At 43.7% G+C, this 11,621-nt stretch overlaps 1 pseudogene across 1 annotated transcript; it reads left to right on the top strand.

Moving 5' to 3' along the window:
• The first annotated feature begins 3,250 nt into the window (after positions 1-3,250).
• LOC111531458 lies at positions 3,251-3,667 on the top strand (annotated as a pseudogene). Its single transcript, XR_002728294.2, has one exon. The product of XR_002728294.2 is annotated as a 40S ribosomal protein S25 pseudogene (transcript).
• Positions 3,668-11,621: the final 7,954 nt, after the last annotated feature.

Below are 11,621 nucleotides of genomic sequence, written 5' to 3'. Positions count from 1 at the left end.
TACCCTCGTTCTCTCCATCCCGCCCCACTGGCCTTTTTACTGTCCCTCAAATGCATCAGGTTCACTCCTCAGGACTTTGCTCTTGTGGTTCCCTCTGCCTGAAGGGCTATCCTCCAAGATTTTCTCATGGCTGGTGCTTTCTCTTTGCTCTCATTTGACTTGAATGTCACCTGCTTAGAGAAGTCTGCCCTGAACACTCTGAAATAGCACTGTTCTCACCCCTGTGACTTGGTAGTCTATCACCCCATTTTATTTTCACTGTAACACAGAAACCATCTGATCATCGTGTGTCATTGCTAACCTTTTTTTTTTTAATCTGCATCTGTCTGGTTCACCATTATATCTTTAGAGCCTAGAACAGTACTTAACACAGGGTAGGAACTTAATAATGCTAAATCTTATGTAAAACAGAGACTTTGCTCAATAACTACATTTAAAAGGTGTTACTTCTGGCTGGGCACGCTGGCTCGCGCCTGTAATCTCAGCATTTTGGGAGGCCGAGGTGGGCAGATCACAAGGTCAGGAGATCGAGACCAGCCTGGCCAACATGGTGAAACCCAGTCTCTACTAAAACTACAAAAATTAGCCGGGCGTGGTGATGCACGCCTGTAATTCCAGCTACTCAGGAGGCTGAGGCAGGAGAAGTGCTTGAACCCAGGAGGCAGAGGTTGCAGTGAGCCAAGATCGTACCACTGCACTCCAGCATGGGTGACAGAGTGAGATTCTGTCTCAAAAAAAAAAAAAAAAGTATTATTTCCATACTTAAAATACTAATAACAGCACCTAAAGACCCATAGTGAAATGATAATGCAGACTTGCTTGTTCATTTGGACTCCTAGACCTATTAACACTAATCAGTGAACATTGAGATTAATTTAAGTGTACCTACCAAGCACCTTTAAGACACTTTGGGGACCACAGGGAAGAGTCACCCTCAAACAACTGAGTCTAGAAAGAGAAAGAAATTGAGACAATTAACTGGAATCTAAGGAAGAAAATGGTGACTGTCAGGAGAGACATTTGGTACTTTGGGCTACAGACAAGCAATAATGGTTTTAACATTCTTTCACATGAAATGAGTGTTAGAATTCCTGGAAATAGGCTCCAGTCATGTTTAAGTGTGAGAGTATTGCTCCCTTCAAGAGTGTTGGGACATGCATAAAAATAGTTGTATCTGTCACAATAACTAGCATGAGGAGGACACCACTGCCATTTGGTTAGCAGGGGGCCAGCAATGCTAACTGCCCTGCAGTTCCTAAACAGACCTGCACAACAAAGAACTCCCCATCTCAAATGCCAACACACAGCGGCTTATACCTGCCCATCTAAAACATATGGAGCACTTTCTGGGACTCCAGATTAATATTTTTAACATGCTATCTTTTAGGAAGTCACTTCTGAGTTGTTTTTATTCTCCCTGATTTTTTTTTTTAATCATTTGACCCAGATCCTATACACATCAACTATTCAGCAAACAGAAAACCTGAGTGCAAGCAAAGGATGAAGAACAGCAAGGCCCACCAGAATGTCTCTCTGGGGCCCTAGCACAGCGGGCTTTCAACCCCAGGCCCGAGGAAAGCTACCATCTATGGATAATGCTTCACAATGAGGTCCACAGCATTCCTGTGTGTTAAGATTATTCACCTTTCACAGAGACAGTTTCAGTGCATGTCTGACAATTTCCTAATTACACAATAAGACAAGAAGCTAATCTTGAGTGTGAAACTTCCCAAGTGGGGACTTGTTTCCCTTGAGCAGTGGCCCAGGGCCTACAGGATTAGGTAGGTACTGAGCACGGGGGCTGGGGACTGGGTAGGACTATGGGAAAGCAGAGCACTTGCCCCTTGCTAAAGAAGTCAGTTCTGCACAGCTTTGCCCTCCACAAATGAAATGCAGACCAGGCCTTCCAGTATTTCAAGATAAGCTGGAAATCCTGATTCTTACTGAGCTCTTTTGCTTTTTCAATGTCGACCACTAATTCAATTGCTTTTTCAAATCCTGTGCAGGCTGTAGCACACTCATCTAGGGCTGAGTTTGACCCAGGGCCCCTAGCATGTTCTTCCTGCACATTGGACCCAGGAATCTATTTGGTTGCATGTGTCTGCTACTCTGTAGGGGTTCAGGAAATCCAAAAACAACATCTAAATGTGCTACCATTGGGTAAGGTTCTCAAGAAAGGATGAGAGAGGCACATGCTGGTCACACCAGGTGACTGATACTGCCTTTGCCATGCTCTTTCTTGCCCCAAAATTCTCAACATCCCCCACTTCTTACTGCTTCACGTCACAGTTTCCCTTCAACGCTCTCCAAAACATGATCCTACCCCACCTTGCCAGTCCTATTTTCACCACGCCCTTGTGTCCATCCCCCATTCTAGTTGGGCCAATCTTCCTTGAGTTCCTTTAAAGATGTTGATCCCCTCAGCCAAATATCCCCTCTCCTTATCTAAAGCCTACTCACCCTTCAAAACCTTGCTCCATTTCACCTCTTTTATGCAACCTTCTCTGTGACAGTAAAAACCAAAATGCTTTTGAGCTTAAGGTCTGGTGTCAAGCAGATTCGGGTTCAAATCCCGCCTCTGCCACTGACCAGCTTGGTGACGTCCTTGGGCATGCTACCTAACCTCTTGGAGCTTCAGAAGATGATAATAGTGCCTACCTTACAGGTGGGATTAAATAAAATGATACGGCCAGGTGCAGTGGCTCACGCCTGTAATCCCAGCACTTTGGGAGGCTGAGGCAGGTGGATCATTCGAAGTCAGGAATTCGAGACCACCGTGGCCAACATGGTGAAACCCCGTGTCTACCAAAAATACAAAAATTAGCCAAGTGCAGTGGCGTGCACCTTTAATCCCAGCTACTCGGGAGGCTGAGGCAGGAGAATCATTTGAACCTGGGAGATGGAGGCTGCAGTGAGCCGGGATTGTGCACTGCACTCCAGCCTGGGGAACAAGAGTGAAACTCCATCTCAAAATAAATAAATTAATTAAAATAATCCACTAAAACTAGAAATACCATTTGACCCAGCCATCCCATTACTGGGTATATACCCAAAGGATTATAAATCATGCTGCTATAAAGACATATGCACACGTATGTTTATTGTGGCACTATTCACAATAGCAAAGACTTAGAAACAGCCCAAATGTCCATCAATGACAGACTGGATTAAGAAAATGTGGCACATGCTTTTTTTTTGTCGGACATCTTAGCAAGTCTGTGGTGTCCGCTGCTGCTCTCTGAGCTTCGCAATGCCGCCCGAGGACGATAAGAAGAAGAAGGACGCCAGAAAGTCGGCCAAGAAAGACAAAGACCCAGTGAACAAATCCGGGGACAAGGCCAAAAAGAAGAAGTGGTCCAAAGGCAAAGTTCAGGACAAGCTCAATAACTTAGTCTTGTTTGACAAAGCTACCTACGACAAACTCTGTAAGGAAGTTCCCAACTATAAACTTATAACCCCAGCTGTGGTCTCTGAGAGACTGAAGATTCAAGGCTCCCTGGCTAGGGCAGCCCTTCAGGAGCTCCTTAGTAAAGGACTTATCAAACTGGTTTCAAAGCACAGAGCTCAAGTAATTTACACCAGAAATACCAAGGGCAGAGATGCTCCAGCTGCTGGTGAAGATGCATGAATAGGTCCAACCAACTGTACATATGGAAAAATAAAACTTTATTAAATCAAAAAAAAAAAAAGAAAGAAAATGTGGCACATATACACCATGGAATACTATGCAGCCATAAAAAAGGATGAGTTCATGTCCTTTGTAGGGACATGGATGCAGCTGGAAACCATCATTCTCAGCAAACTATCCCTAGAACAGAAAACCAAACACCGCATGTTCTCACTCACAGGTGGAAATTGAACAATGAGAACACTTGGACACAGGAAGGGGAACATCACACACCGGGGCCTGTTGTGGGGTGGGGAGAGTGAGGAGGGATAGCATTAGGAGATATACCTAATGTAAATGATGAGTTAATGGGTGCAGCACACCAACATGGCACATGTATACATATGTAACAAACCTGCACGTTGTGCACATGTACCCTAGAACTTAAAGTATAATAAAAATAAATAAATAAATAAAAGACAACACTTTGGAAAGTATTTTAAAAAGTCCAAGTAAAGTACTTAACTTCCAGTGAGTGTTCAGTAAATTTTCATTATTATTATGACTACTAAATTTTCACTGACCTTCCTCTTCTTCTGCAAGTGCTCCAGCCCTTGTGCTGTCTCTTCTGAGCAAAGGGCAACTGGATTCCATGATGTCCACATTTGCTCTAACTGTGCCCCAGGCATTAGCCTGCCTCAGCCCACAGCTTGGTTTTATAGCTTCTTAAAGTGCCAGGAACATGTTGGATACAACATAGAACCCACAGACCCCAGTATACACTGAATCAGAGAGTTGGACAACTACCAGCGCCCTGGATCTGAAATAACTCAGCAAAAGTCTCTGTCTCTAGCAAAGGTAGGAATGCATTCTGGGAAGATAAACTGCATCACTGTTTGGAATAAGTCTCTCTCACACACACGCATCAGCACCACCACCATTGCCATCTCCATGTTCTCTAACCTCTATACCTCGCCTTTCTTACTGTGGGTAGAGATGACACATAAAGCCAGCAAAGGCCACTCTCTTCACGTAAGTGTATGATGGAAACTTGGACAAACAGGCTGCACTGCAGGTATACTCTTTGGCTGGAACAAAATGGAAAGCCACTACAAAAGCCAAGGTGGACTCTGCAGGCCCTGCCCCGCTCCCGCCCAATGTTACTCCACCTCAAGTCAGCCCCATCCATCCTAAAATGTGTGGCAGCTGGGATCCTCTTGGCACCTTCGCCAGCAGGCCTATTCCACTAGTCGCTTTCCTCTGTGCTCCACAATGGTTGAAGGAAAAATGCCTTCATGGAAGTTACTCCATGTTTTGAAGGCCTCTCCTGGCCTCTCTCCCCTCCCCCCAAAAAACCAGAGCACAGAAAAATGTAACTGCTGGAATGTCACATGCTTCAAAAGGCAAACAAACAACAAAACAGAATTTGAGAAGTCCCAACATATTTTTCCAAAAAATGGTTTTCTCAGCATGAAGAGTGAGCACTACCAATTGCACTGCACAAGTTTACACTCTCAACAGCATGAGGTTCCAAGGTTAGATCAGAGGTAGGCAGGAAAACAGGGCAAAATGGGCATGATCTTTGAGACCATATTCTCAATCTAGAAAAGACACCAAGAAGAGGCCCAAAAGCTAACCTGTTTCCCATACTGGAACCCAGCGTGCCAGTACACGTTTGTTACCCCTCAGAGTTAGTAGCACTAGAAAATTCTGCCTCTTGTAATGGTCGACTTTAAATAAAAACACAAAAACCAGGAGACCAAAAGGCAGCACTTGTCCCAAGGACCACGACTATGATTTCCCCTGAGTGCGGGTATGGCATGCATATCCTATAGCATGGGCCTCCCCAACTTGATTCTTCCCCTCGCCTCTCTGCCCACCAACCCAAGCTCAGGATCTTGCATCCCGAAAGCCTTGTGGGTGAGCAAGTCACGGTCAGATTAAAACGGTCTTAATCCACCCCGCTGGAAACCTCAAGCCGAGACTCAGAATCTCTTGAGAAGTCCCTAAAGCCAAGGATGAGGGTCATCAGGGGGTGGCGACGGCAGAGCCCTGCTAATGATGGGCACTTGGCGTACCGGTCGAGCAGGAGAGGGCACCTTCAGTTCCCATTAGCGGGATGTCACTGCCAACGTGCCCCAGGGGAATGCCTCGACCTTCGCCAGAGCAGCGGTCTGGGTGAGCCCTCGAGTGGGTTCCGGTGCGCTCCCTGGCGCAGCGGGGTCTCGGGTGAGGGGAGAGTGGACCTGGAAGAGCCTCGGCATTACTCTGGAAAACGTGACTCTGCTGAGGAAAGCGGGGCAACTCGGGTCTTTTGTGTAGCCCCTCCCCAATCCCCACCGAGGGCCCAGCGTGGCTGGCCTTCTCTGAGGACAGAGCGGAGGGCATTTACCTGGAGCTTCCGGAACCGTTCGTCTCTACTTCAGGATTCGCTGGGATAGCGGGACTACCGCCCCCGCCCCCGCCGCCGCCGTCGCAGCCGCCACTGCCGCTGCCGCCAACGCCTACGCCGCCGTCGTCGCCTCCCTCCAACCGCCGCAGTCGCAACCGTCAGCGGTCCCAGTCACCCCGTGCGACTGTCGCTCGCGAAGCCAGCTGTTGAATGGCTCGCGTCGAGCTCACCGCGCGCAGAAGCGTCCTCGCCTTATCTAAGAGGGCAACGCCAGTGCCAACGCCCCGTGACCTCCTCGATCCCCTGCGGCTCTGGCGAGCTCACCGCGGCTGCCTAGTGGCTCGCGACTGCGGGTTCTTCTGCCCGCGCGCTGGCTGCCCTCGGGGCTCGGCCGCCCTCGCCGCTCGGCCGCCCTCGCCGCTTGCCCTGAACCTGGCGGCAAGACTAGTGGCAATGATGGACTCGTCCCGCCCCCTGATTTCCCCAGGGCCAATCGCCTTCTCCTGAGGAGCCCTTCAAGTAACCCCACCCCTCTCATGCTGCAAAGGCCTAGCCGAGGTTTATCCCAATGCGCCGCTGCTCCCGAAGATTTCGAGGCTTTGACCAGGCTACTCACCCCCAGCCGCCACGAAGTTACAGTGATTTAGAAGCTGAAACTCACTTGGCCTACCAATCCCCACGCGACCTATTTACTTTGAAAAAACGAGTATACAACTAGAGGTGTATACAACGAGAGGTGATGTTGTTCACCTCATCCCTGAAGTGGGACTGCTGGGAAGTGGCCACGCGCTTGGCCAAAATTACACATCATGGAGTGAGCAAGAACCACAAAAGCCATCGACTGACTATCCCCGCATTGTTTTTTCTGTTTCTGGGGCCTGCTTTCTGAGGCTGGCCAACTTCCAGCGACCAGGACTCACTGACTCGGCGTACCACCGTTCGGGTCTCCGACTTCCTGGCTTGAGGGTGAGGGAAACCGGTCCCCTGGTAACTTCTGCACGTTTGAGGACATGTAAAGCCAGTCTTGTCCCTCCTGCCCATGGTGGTCCAACAATTTGAACACAATTCCGGCCACGTTCCTCCAGGCTCTGTTGCTCTAAAGACCTGGGTTCAAGGCTCGTCTCTGAATTTAATTCCTTTATATCTTTTGAAAGTGGAATACAGGAACTGAGTCTATCCTTTACACCCCGCCCCACCCGAAAGTATAGACCCTTCAGCACAGAGGAGACCACGATGGCCACGTCCCTTATATAGACATTTGGCTTCTCTGGTGGACCTCCCTCAGGTAGCATTCACTTTCTTGACTTCCATATCACAAGGCCCATTCTATAGAATATAGTTTTAATGTATAATTAAAATACAGAATATAGCTTAATATAGTTATAATATTTTGAATTTTCTTATGCTTTAAAATAAAATCAAGTATAACATTTTGTATCATTTAAACTCTTAAGTTATATTCCGTCCAATATAAAACAAATCTGTGTACACTGATGCAGTACACATAATCATTTCAGTTAAATAAATTGACCTGAAAACTTAATAGCTATTCCTTATTGTGTTAAGAACCATGAAAAGGGTTTTACGTATACAAACTGTATAAAGGTATTTAGTACTAACAAAAAAAAAACTATGACTGAAATTCCATTTTTGCCCCTATTTTTTAAATGAGGAAACTGAGGCATAGAAGGTTTGAGCTACAGCCCTTCATGAGCGATTAAGTAACAAGAGCTGAGATTCTGACCTGAGCAATTTAGTTCTAGATGCTATGCTGCTAATCATTACGTTGATTTGTATTTTAGGTTAACCAATGCTCCAAATGGGATATATTAAAGTAATAACAAAGGAAAAATTGCTTCTCTTGTCATCTAAAGCTTTTTCTTCTTCTTGTTGAATCTTAAAGATTTTGTGCTTTAATTACTTTGGTGAAATATTTTCTTTTCTAATGCATAGACTATTGGGAAAAAGTAAAACAGAATTCAGCTTATCAATAAATTATATTCCTGTTAGTGTATTTCCAGGACTTTTGTTTCAAACAATATACATGAAAAATGCATGTCATTCATTTCATTTTGGGGCATAAGCAACAACAATTAAAAATAAAAGCAAAAAGAGAAATAAGACCAAGAAAACTGACTTGAAAACCTATTACTACCAATGTCTGGGAAAAAAAATCATGGTTCAAAATCCAGTTATTCCCACTTATTAGCTTTATAACACAGCTTGGGCAAGTGACTTAATTTTCTGGGCCACTCTTTTTTCATTTGTGTAATGAGAATAATCCTTTGCAATGTTATTTTGAACGTTGGTATTTGGACTTACCCCAGAGAGTGGCACATTGTGAGCATTTAATAAATGTCAGTGACATAATGCTTCGATCTCATCTTTTAATGAAAAGCCTTTCCTGGAGTGAGACAAAACCCTTGAGTTTACCAGTTACAAGAAGAGGTTATCAGAAAAATTAGTCTTTTTTTTAAGATTTGCACAAAATATTTAGTAACAGAACTACCCTGTTATGCTATCATTTGACATATATTTTCAAAGTACAATGTCACTCTAAGTGATGTAATCAGTAAACAGCACAGACGAACCTAAAAAAATTCCTAATCCTAGTTGTTACTCTTACAATAATCCTTTATTACTTAAATTATATTTAGAAAGGCCTTAACAAAACTAAAATTCTTAAAACATCTACATTTTAATGTAAGTTAAATACATCATAAGTGTAAGATACCATTAAAATTTAGAAAAGTAAAACCTAAAGAGCAGTAAGTAATACGGCTTAGAATTCCTTCTAGCATTGCAAAATAAAAATAAAAGGGGCTTAAGCAGTTTCTGTTACTTGATGTGACTTTTTCTTGAAGACTATAAATTTGATAGCAGATACCCAATTATATTATTATGGTCCATATACATACACAGGGCAGAAAATTATCATTAGTTTTCAAACAAAGTGACAACAGAATCAAAATATTAGAAAGAAAACAAATTTTTAACTTTTGCTGTCATAAATCATTTATAACCCCCAAATCAGTAATGCCTGTTTACTATCGAGTTTTAAGGTGAATAAAAAATATCAAGGAGATTATTCAAGTGTTCAATAATTTGAAATGCTGCCATCCTATTCTAGACCTTTGAAAATCAACACGAGAAATGAATCGGTTTGCAAGGGATTCATCTACTGTAAGCTTCCTTCTGAGTCTGGACAAAATAAGAGTTATGTTATGTAGCGCTGGAAAAGTGTCATGTAGCATTGATTTACTATGTTATTGATAGCACTGAAAAAAAAAATCAACTTACCTTACCTGAGAAACAGCAAAAAGTGCAGTCTCCAAATGTTGTACTTTGGTTTTGTTTGTTTGTTTGTTTGTTTGTTTGTTTGTTTGTTTTTGAGAGACGGTGTAGCTCAGTCACCCAGGCTGGAGTGCAATGGTGCGATCTCGGCTCACGGCAACCTCCGCCTTCCAAATTCAAGCAATTCTGTCTCAGACTCCTGAGTAGCTGGGATTATAGGCCATCATGCCCAGCTAATTTCTTTTCTTTTCTTTTTTCTTTTTTTTTAAGTAGAGAAAGGAAACAAATTTTTTAATTGTTGTTTTTCATGTTGTCCAGGCTGGTCTCAAACTCCTGGCCTCAGGCAATTCGCCTGCCTTGGCCTCCCAAAGTGCTGGGCTTACAGGCATGAGCCACTGTGCCTGGCCTGTTGTCCTTTGGATAAAATCATTAGCCGTGGGTACAACCTGAAGGCACAGAATTGTATTGAAAGGCAGCCATGAAACCCACTCAATTCATTTGACCCTCTTGCCTTTTAAAACTATTTGTGGAAATTTCTCCCCAACACTGTGGCTCACTCCCAGCACTTTGTGAGACCGAAGTGGGTGGATCGCTTGAGGTCAGGAGTTCGAGGCCAGCCTGGCCACCATGGCAAAACCCTGTCTCTACCAAAAAATACAAAAATTAGCCAGGTGTTGTGGCGCATGGCTGTGGTCCCAGCTACTTGGGTGGTCCCAGCTACTCAGGAGGCTGAGGCAGGAGAATCACTTGAACCCAGGAGGCAGAGGTTGCAGTGAACTGAGATCATACCCCTGCCTCACTCTGGGCAATAGAGCGAGACTCCATCTCAAAAAAAAAAAAAAAAAAAAAAAAAAAGACCAGGCACAGTGGCTCACACCTGTAATACAGCACTTTGGCACTTTGGGAGGTAGAGCGGGATGGATCACTTGAGGTCAGGAGTTGGACACCAGTCTGGCCAACATGGTGAAACATCGTCTCTACTAAAAAATACAAAAATTAGTCGGGCATGGTGGCACGCACCTGTAATTCCAGCTACTTGGGAGGCTGAGGCAGGAGAATCACTTGAACCCGGGAGGTGGGGGTTGCAGTGAGCTGAGATCACACAACTGCACTACAGCCTGGGTGACTGAGCAAGACTCCGTCTCAGAAAAAAAAAAAAAAAGAAAGAAAAGACTTGTGGAAATTTTAGTTTACTTTAATATATTTATGTCACTGTGGAATGTAACTCTGTTATCTTTATATTTAAAACTTGGTTGAATCAGTGAATATAGCAGAAACTAGTAGAAAATGTATTGTTTTGAAACAAGGCAGCTCATTTATTTGAGCTTTCAATTCTTTTGGATATATACCCACAAGTGGAATTGCTGGATCATATGATAGCTCTGGGTTTTTTGTGTGTGTGCTTGTTGTTGTTGTTGTTGTTTTGTTTGTTTTTTGGAACCTCCATACTGTTTTCTATAGCGGTTGTACTTATTCCCCCAACAATACACAAAAGTTCTAATTTCTCCACATCCTTGCCAATGCTTATTTTCTGTTTATTTGTATAGCAGCCATTCTATTCAATGTAAGGTTATTTGTTCCTTATTTTTAGCCCAGGTATATACCCAATTCTCTTACATAGTGTTTCATAGTATGAAAAATCCACTATCAATGAACAATTTGTTTGAGCCTGATCTTCAGCTATTTCAAACAATACTGCAGTGAACATCCATATATGAATATCTTTATATACATGTTGGATACCTTTTGAAAGATAATTGTGAGAACAAAGATATGTACATTTTTGTGACTTTTTATTGTAATATAATTTCAGACTTACAGAGAAGTTGCAGGAACACAAGTATTTCTCCAATTGTTAACAGTCTGTCAGTTGTTTTATCATATTTTCTCTATATATGCATATTACCTTTTTTCTGAACCATTTGGGAGTTTTGGGAGTAAATTTGAGTTATGATGTCCATTTAACTTTAAATACTTCAGTATATATTTCTTAGAACAAAATATTTCTCTTTGTGTCCTAGATGCATTTATGAAAAAAGAAAAAAATCTCTCTCTCTCTCTTTTTTTTTTTTTTCCTTTGAGACAGAGTTTTGCTCTTGTTGCCCAGGCTGGAGTGCAATGGTGCAATCTTGGCTCACCGCAACCTCTGCCTCCTGGGTTCAAGTGATTCTCTTGCCTCAACCTCCTGAGTAGTTGGGATTACAGGGATACGCCACCACGACCGGCTAATTTTGTATTTTTAGTACAGATGGGGTTTCTCCATGTTGGTCAGGCTGATCTCGAACTCCCGACCTCAGGTGATCCACCCGCCTCGTCCTCCCAAAGTGT

Source organism: Piliocolobus tephrosceles, chromosome 12, assembly GCF_002776525.5.
Source record: "Piliocolobus tephrosceles isolate RC106 chromosome 12, ASM277652v3, whole genome shotgun sequence".
Taxonomy (NCBI): Eukaryota; Metazoa; Chordata; class Mammalia; order Primates; family Cercopithecidae; genus Piliocolobus; species Piliocolobus tephrosceles.
This window is presented reverse-complemented; position numbering and strand designations above follow the sequence as displayed.